The sequence below is a fragment of the Prionailurus bengalensis genome, chromosome B4 (assembly GCF_016509475.1).
Source record: "Prionailurus bengalensis isolate Pbe53 chromosome B4, Fcat_Pben_1.1_paternal_pri, whole genome shotgun sequence".
In the NCBI taxonomy this organism is placed as follows: Eukaryota; Metazoa; Chordata; class Mammalia; order Carnivora; family Felidae; genus Prionailurus; species Prionailurus bengalensis.
This window is the reverse complement of record NC_057358.1, coordinates 42,094,369-42,102,253: the sequence shown is the minus strand read 5'-3', so window position 1 is coordinate 42,102,253 and position 7,885 is coordinate 42,094,369. Positions and strand designations below refer to the sequence as shown.

The 7,885-nt window shown below is 43.9% G+C and overlaps 1 long non-coding RNA gene across 1 annotated transcript; it reads right to left on the bottom strand.

Moving 5' to 3' along the window:
• Positions 1-2,685: 2,685 nt before the first annotated feature.
• LOC122472404 lies at positions 2,686-6,757 on the bottom strand. Its single transcript, XR_006294423.1, has 2 exons — positions 6,544-6,757; positions 2,686-2,953 (listed from the first exon to the last, which is right to left on the bottom strand). It is a non-coding gene; the product is annotated as an uncharacterized LOC122472404 (long non-coding RNA).
• Between the last annotated feature and the right edge of the window lie 1,128 nt (positions 6,758-7,885).

The window sequence follows — 7,885 nt, the reverse complement described above, 5'->3', positions numbered from 1 at the left end:
AGTTAATCACCCCTTTATCTCTATGACTGATCAATGGTGAGGCTGCTAGCGCAGGAAATTCCGTAGATACTCTAGATCTTTCATAGCAATCTAACATATACAAAGTACACCACGATTTTCTGCCAAATAGAGATCAGTGAAGCCTCTTACATTACTGTTAATCAGCTATTACTAGGGGATGTGCAGGATGCTTTTCTGTTCATCGTTAGGTCCATTTGCCAGTAGAATCACAGTGGTATGAAACAGGAAAGAAAACCTTGCTATATCAAAAGAAATAACAGCAGTAGCTTTTGCATTCAGGAAACGGGGGTGGGTTATGGGTAACAGTAGTAAAAGTTAACTCTCCATGTGTATTACAGGAGGTTAACCAGTGCCCAAATAGTATGATTGGAGTCATATTCCTCACATAAGTCTGCTATGTGGGTAAGATTCCTGTGCATACTTATAAACTAGACTAATCCATTTATATGCTAAAGCTCTATCATATTCCAATGTGAAAATCTAGGCAGCTCCTGCTAGACCAAAGCACAAGGCTGACCTGAGCCCCAAAGAAGCAGAACATGCAAATTCTGTGGAGTGGGGGCAGCTTATGCACAAAGGTAATTATAAGAATCCAGGAACCAAAAGCTGTCCAGGCAGCAGCTGATAGAAGGATAAACCTTTTCTTGGATTTCTTGCCCAAGAATCAAGCACAGGATCTAAAGTGGATGATATTCCTCTACTTTGTCTTTGTTGGAAGAAGGATTTTTTATTGATCTACTCTCCCGCCACCTCTCGATACCTGAGGCAGAGGCAGGAGGGCCAATTTCGAGAGGACTTATGAGAGCATTTCAAACCCCATCTGAGAAAGAAATTAGGAAAGGAAAGAAATTAGAGACAGGGGTAGATGTGTGCTAAGTAATGGTGACAGGATGAATAGGGAAAGAGGAACAAAGAGAAACCCCCTCAGGCAGGGGGGATAGGAGAAAACAGCAGCGGGACATTAAGTTTAGGTCAAATTTGGGGTGACTGGCTGGCTCAGTCGGAAGAGCATGCAACTCTCGATCTCGGGTTCGCGAGCTCAAACCCCACACTGGGCATGGAGATTACTTGAATAAACATTAAAAAAAAAAAAAAAACTTTGTAAGATTAGGGTGAAATTTGGTAATTATGTGTATCTTTTGCCAGGCTATCTTCCCTTCTTCCCACCCCGTCTTAACACTAAATTTCAGTGAATGCTGATTGCAAGAGCTTTTGATAATGTTTTAGAGGAGGAAGAAGGAGCAAGCTGTCCACACATTCGGTGACATGGGGCAGAGGGAAGATAAGAGGCCTCAGGAGAAAAGGGGAAAAAAAAAACAAGAGATGGAGAATTCAACAAAAAAGACACTGTGAGGAAGTAGTAGTTAGAAGCATCACAGCCCAAACACACTTGAGAACCATTAGAAATTCTAGGCACAGGATGTAGAGCTAATGGTTCAAGTCACTTCATTTCTTATTTTCCAAAGGACCTGAGAACTTGGACATGTTATATGTAGATTGTGTATCTGTCCCCAGCAGATGTGTGAGCTCTAACGATTTTTCTCAGGATCCCCAGGCGATGAGCCTCCTCTATTACCTGCGATCCCGTTGACTTTAACACAGCAGGTCAGACATAAAGGACCTCATTCTTTTTTCCCCTTTGATGGATAGGCACACATTCGGGTGCAATTTGCAGATGAAAGCAGGCACTTTTTCCTCGTAAGGGTTTATCATTTGACTTTCCGGTCCACGTAGCTTGAAGCTGAGGGGTTACTTCATATCTTCAAGACAAGTAATTCGGAGATAGTGGTGTAGAGAGTAATTTTACAGAGACAGTGTGACTCTTTTTAGCAGCTATTTTCCCAGATGTCGTGCACCTGTTCTCACTTCTCCAGGCTATCGGGAAAGAGCAGAAACTACATACCACTGGGTGAATATTGGGAATGCCAGAAGCCAGATTAGGGTCAGGTTTAGGAGTTAGGACATTCCTGTTCCCTCAGCATGTTACAGCCTTGGTGAATGTGGAGTGTCTTCTCAATTCATATCCTAGAAGATGCTCTGCCCGTGGGGTAATTTGAACCAATTTACATTTTCAAAGATCGCTGTGCTTGAGGATACAAGAAATAATGTTTATTTTAATTAAATGTGTAACACACATGTGCTACACCCAAAAACTCAACTATGAGAAGACAATTAGGTTTGGAAGCAAGTTGAGGTATGAGTATCTTCACAGACAAAGTCACAAAGTTAACCTAAAATCATTCTCCTTCCAAGTGACCTGTACTTTCCTATTCCAATTATGCCTCCGCGAAATTTTTAGATTTATTTATGTTTACTAAGAAATTTCGGACATACCCACATCTACCCCAAGTGAGTTGAAATTCCAGAGTCTATAGGGTGGAGGGGAGGGGCTGAAATTATGTAAGAAAAGATGACATAGTTAGGATAGAACATTTCTGGAATCTTCAAATGTTCTTACTGTGATGTCATCTTGAGGAAAGAAACCTCAGCTCCGGAGCTGGATTCAACGTCTCTTTCAGTGTGACCACAGATCAATCACCTAGGATTTCACTCAGGAAAAGAAAATGTATACTTGGATTAAAGCAGCTAGGGTATGAATTCCATAAAAAGCGGTTTGTGTCAGAGTCTCTAGATGTTCACAAAGATTTCTTGATAACACAGAACTGGTCTGGAAGGACCCAAGTATTTATTATTGGACATTTTATGTAAAGATAGACCACAAGTTAGCACTGTCCTATCCTGATGTAGGCAGTGATATTTTCTGAACGTCTAGCCTGGACCAAAATGTAATAGGAGTTTCAATACAGGCATATTTGTTCTTCAAGTGACACCCCATTGACTCCAATCTCAACATTCTCACATACAAGCTCTTCTTCATTCAAGAGTTTCTCCTCTTCCAGACCTTCTTTCTCTGAAGACCGTGAAAACCAACCTGCAATAGCAAATTCAGGGCCCTGTTATAATTACAACTCAGAGACTAATCAGAGCCTTCGAGAGGCATCAGAACCATGGACAAGAGGAAAACAGCACCCTGAGGGACCCAGATTGAGATAATTTCTGCATAATATAAAACCCATTAGGGAAATTATCCATACAAACTGTTGATTTCACACCGTTGTCTAGGAAAGATCTGTAATAGAGACTAAAGACCTCTGAAGAGCTGCTTCACAGTCAATACAAACAGCAGAGACACGAAATTGGAGAAGGAATGGTGAGCATCCTACTTTCTCAATTAGATTGGGCCACATCAAGGGAATCTGGTAACAGGAAGGTATAACTCTATTACCATATATCCCATGAAGTCACCTAGACACCAGATCCTGACTCCCCCAGTGTCCACAAGGATAATCCCAATCTTTTCTGAAAGTCCTTAAATGGGTATAGCTGCTTCCGCTTCCCCTGTTGTTCTCCTCCCAAGGAACCCCACCACCTTCAAGAAGGCTGTGGTAGCAGATGATCTGTTGGGCCTTCCAACTCTGAATAGTGTGGATCCAGCTCCATGGACATGTAGCTCATGAGGTTGTGTAGGACTCCATGCTCTAGAAGGCCCTGTGCTTGGTCTCACATCCTGTTGTCACCATCTTCAAAGTCTTAGTATTTTTGAGGGGCACCTGGGTGGCTCAGTCGGTTGAGCACCCAACTTCAGCTCAGGTCATGATCTCAACAATCGTGAGTTTGAGCCCCGCAGCTCAAACTCACTGCTGTCAGCGTAGAGCCTGCTTCGGATCCTCTGTCCCTACTCTCTATGCCCCTCTCCTCCATTCACTCCCTCTCAAAAATAAATAAGAACAGGGTCGCTTGGGTGGCTCAGTCATTTGGGCGTCTGACTTTGGCTCAGGTCATGATCTCACTGTTCGTGAGTTGGAGGCCCACATCAGGCTCTGTGCTTACAGCTTGGAGCCTGGAGACTGCTTCGGATTCTGTGTCTCCCCCTCTCTCTGGTCCCCCCTGCTTGTGCTCTGTCTCTCTGTCTCTCAAAAATAAAAAAAAGATTAAAAACATTTAAATAAACACATTAATAATTGTTGAACAAGGAATCCCACTTCATTTTTCATTGGGCCCTGAAAATTATGAAACCAGTCCTGCCATAGGTCTTAAAGAAATATGGAGTAATTCTTGCCCTTCACCCAAAACCTGACCCCATGGAAACCCATACTTATGAGAGTAATCTTAATATATTATTAGCAGCCATAGAATATCAAAAAGTAGTCTAACATTAATGTTTGGCCATTTTATCTATATTTCTCACTTTGTCACATTTTGAATTCCGCCCCCCCCCCCAATCTTTTACTAATCTATGTGATTGCTGTGACTGGAAAAACATGACCACAGCATCAAAAAGTACATGCATGGCCACAACTGCAGGAAAGTCCCTATCACCAGATCCAACCCATTCCCATCCTCCCTAAAGATGCTAAGAAATAACTGAAATGACTTGGGAAGCTAACTCTCTCTCTGATTAAGAGATATTCTTTTCCTTGTCGGTAAGGGACTATTTTACTACTAATTCTCAGGATTACAGAATTTGCGAGGCCTAGTGCAAAACAAAATCAGAGCCTCTTGTTCAAAGACCATCAAAAAGCTCAAGATGGCAACAGGAGGGCAACAAGCCAAGTGTGAGGTCCTTCTTAGTGTGGGACGTGGGCAGTTGCACAGGTCACATTCCCATGAAGGTGGCCCTGAGCAGGTCTATCTCATCTGTCCCACATAAAGAAGTCTTGGCAAGAATTTCAGGGATGGGAAATCCTTCATTTATGTAATTGTATTCCGGATCACCTGTCTCTTGTCCTCTAAGAGCAGGCTAGGGCCTCTGGTGGAGCACATAAGTAGAGCGGACCTACCCCCAGGAATCAGGATAGGATCATTCTGGATCTAACAGTGACCTCTTGCGTGACCTTGAGAAAGTCACATCCTATCTACTTTCAGTTATTTTATCTATGTAGTAGTGGTTGATTATACAATTCCTCTGATCCCTTTAAGTACCAATAATCCCTGAGGCTATAATTGAAGGCATTCTGGATAATTGGTGGATATATCAGCTTATGGGGCGCCTGGGTGGCTCAGTCGGTTGAGCGTCCGACTTCGGCTCAAGTCATGATCTCGCCATCCGTGAGTTCAAGCCCCACGTCGGGCTCTGTGCTGACAGCTCGGAACCTGAAGCCTACTTCGGATTCTGTGTCTCCCTCTCTCTCTGACCCTCCCCCGTTCATGCTCCATCTCTATCTGTCTCAAAAATAAATAAACATTAAAAAAAAAATTATAAAAAAAAAATCGGCAGCGTTCGCCCCCTAAAATACCAAAAGGTTCGCCAAATCCCAATATATTTCAGTAAAATGATCTCTCAGTTGCCTCCCACCCTGGAGTTTTACAATGTTTTGTCAAACCAGATATCTTGGTTTGGGAAATACCTATATGTTAACATATAGCTGAAACCATCAGAGCAGCTATGCACATGGAGAACTGTCTCTTTCTTACTCTCTAAAGTCATGAGGTGTCAGGAGAAAAACAGTTTAAACCAGGCTGAGAAGTAGTCATTCAGTTCCTGAGAGAATGGTCCCCAGGAAACCAGACTTCCCCTCTCAGAGGACTGAGGTTGCCATCTCCCAAAACTCTATTCCCCCTTCAGTCCATCTTCCACACAGGCCTTCCTACCCCCACCCCAGTCCCCAAAGCAGACTGGCCTGCCTTGCCTATAACGTTCCCAAATCTAACTCTGTCTTCATACTCTTTGGCGCACAGTAGCAGCTTGGCCACAGAATTATCTGCCAGGCGAGAAACCTTCCCAGAACAGACGTGAGAGGATAAATCTGCATATATGAAAAGTAAATAAAGATTCATAACAGAACCTCGGGCTTGAAATGGTTTCTTTCCAGAGAGAAGACTCCGTGTTCACTGGGGAGCAGAGAGAGCTGCTGAGAGCCTGAGAGTATGGAGAAAGGTATGGTTCTGAGGAGGGTTGCAGGAGTTGTATGTGTAGATGCTGCACCACGGATGCTGTGAATCACCCTAGATAGTGGTTTATGGCCAGAACGTGCTAGGGAGGGCAGAGACATCCACCCAATTCCAGCTGTTTCTCCTCCCTAGTTCCATGGTCATTATCAACGATTTCACATGCAGCCCCGTGTGGATACTATTCACAAGTGGGCAAGATTGATACAAAGGTTCCGAGTCAGAAACTCACATGCTAAAACACCTTTTTATAGAGCCACCTTTGAAGTCTCTGGGGCTGCTCTCAGCTCATCAGAGCCCCTTCCTTGTTCATGCTTTATGGACATACCCCGGAAGAGTCCTAACCTGTGTCCCTATTCCTGGTGCTGAACTCACTGCTGTCATGGGATACCATATTTCTTTGGTCCTTCTAGTCCAAGGTCATTGAGGTTTAAAGTCCAGAGCAGTCCACGTATCACATTTTCCAGAAAATGCAATAAGGACAAAAGGCAGCTTCAGTATCCACATCACAACGGCCCCTTCTCATCCACAGCCCACAAGCTCTCCTTTTCCTCATCCCCTTTTTGAGCCTACCTTTGCATTTTATTTTCTTTCTGCACGGCCGAATCACCAGGAAAATGAGAAAAAGGAAGATGCAGGGTCCAAAGATGAAACTGAGGATACCTGTCACAAAGAAGATCCCAGGGCCAGGATTTGAGCCTAAATTGGACTCTGAAAAAAACATATTCTCAGGATGGGAAAGGACATGGGGGAAATCCTGCCCCTACTGTCACCTGGTGGGTTTTCAGGATGGTGAAGTCACAGCACAGGCACAATGGGAGATTGTGAGATCCTGGCAGGTACTGGCCCAGCCTTTGGCTTTCAGACAGCCCAACCCTATCCAATACTACCTTGAGAAGTTGTAGGAGAGAATGCTAAGGAATGTCAGGAAGCTTCACAAATTGCCACACGCATAGGTTCAGAAGCACTATATCCAACCCCCCTTTCCAGGAATGGAGCCCACCCACATCAGAGCAGGGAGAGAGAAGGCTTGGAGTGCTCTTGTTTAGGATGAGAATATTCCCAGAGCAAACAAGACCCACGTGCATGGCAACTGGTTTGTTTTCCCAAGTTTTCTGTTCTAAGTCAACCCAAGGAAGGGAAAACTTTCCCAGGAAGGGACTCCTGATCCTTTCCTGAAAGGTCCAGTCTTCCTCAGGGCACATCCAATCTTGTCTAAAATGTGTGCACCAGAGATCATCTTAGAATAGCTCTCCTGCCCTGTGGGACAAAAAGAAGGGAACACTGTCTTCGTGTGAATACGAGGCAGATTTTCCCTATTGTCTGGACAGTAAAGAAAGAGCTTAAGTTGTCCAATTATCACCAGAAAACCCACCCTCATCCTTCACCCTGTTCCTGGGATGTCCTGGGTGCCCCTCTTCCAAAAGTACCTGGAGAAATCCATCAATTTAGGCATGTAGCCTCACCTGGTATAAGAACTCTTACAGTTCCGTTGAAGCACTTTTTGAAAGAACATTTTTACATTCCTACCATGTTTCCTAAGTCTGCCATAGCGAAGTCCACGCTCTCTCTGGAGGCATTAGGGAAGGATTCTCCCTTGCCTAGTTTCTGGTGCTTGTTGTCAATTTGGGGCATTCTTCTGTTTGTAAATGCATCACTCCAATCTCAGCCTCCTCCATCACATGGCAGTCTCTGTGTGTCTGGTCTTCACACAGTGTTCTTCCCTGTGTTTGTGTCTAAATGTCCCTTTTCTTATAAGGGTACCAGTCATTGGATTAGGGCCAACCCTAAGATGCTATTTCTAAATAAAGTCACATTCTGAAGTTCTGAATGGACATGGATTTTGGAGAGATATATTCAAACCAGTAGGTAACTAATCCCCAAAACTGTCAAGACTAATTCTCCTTTACGAAGT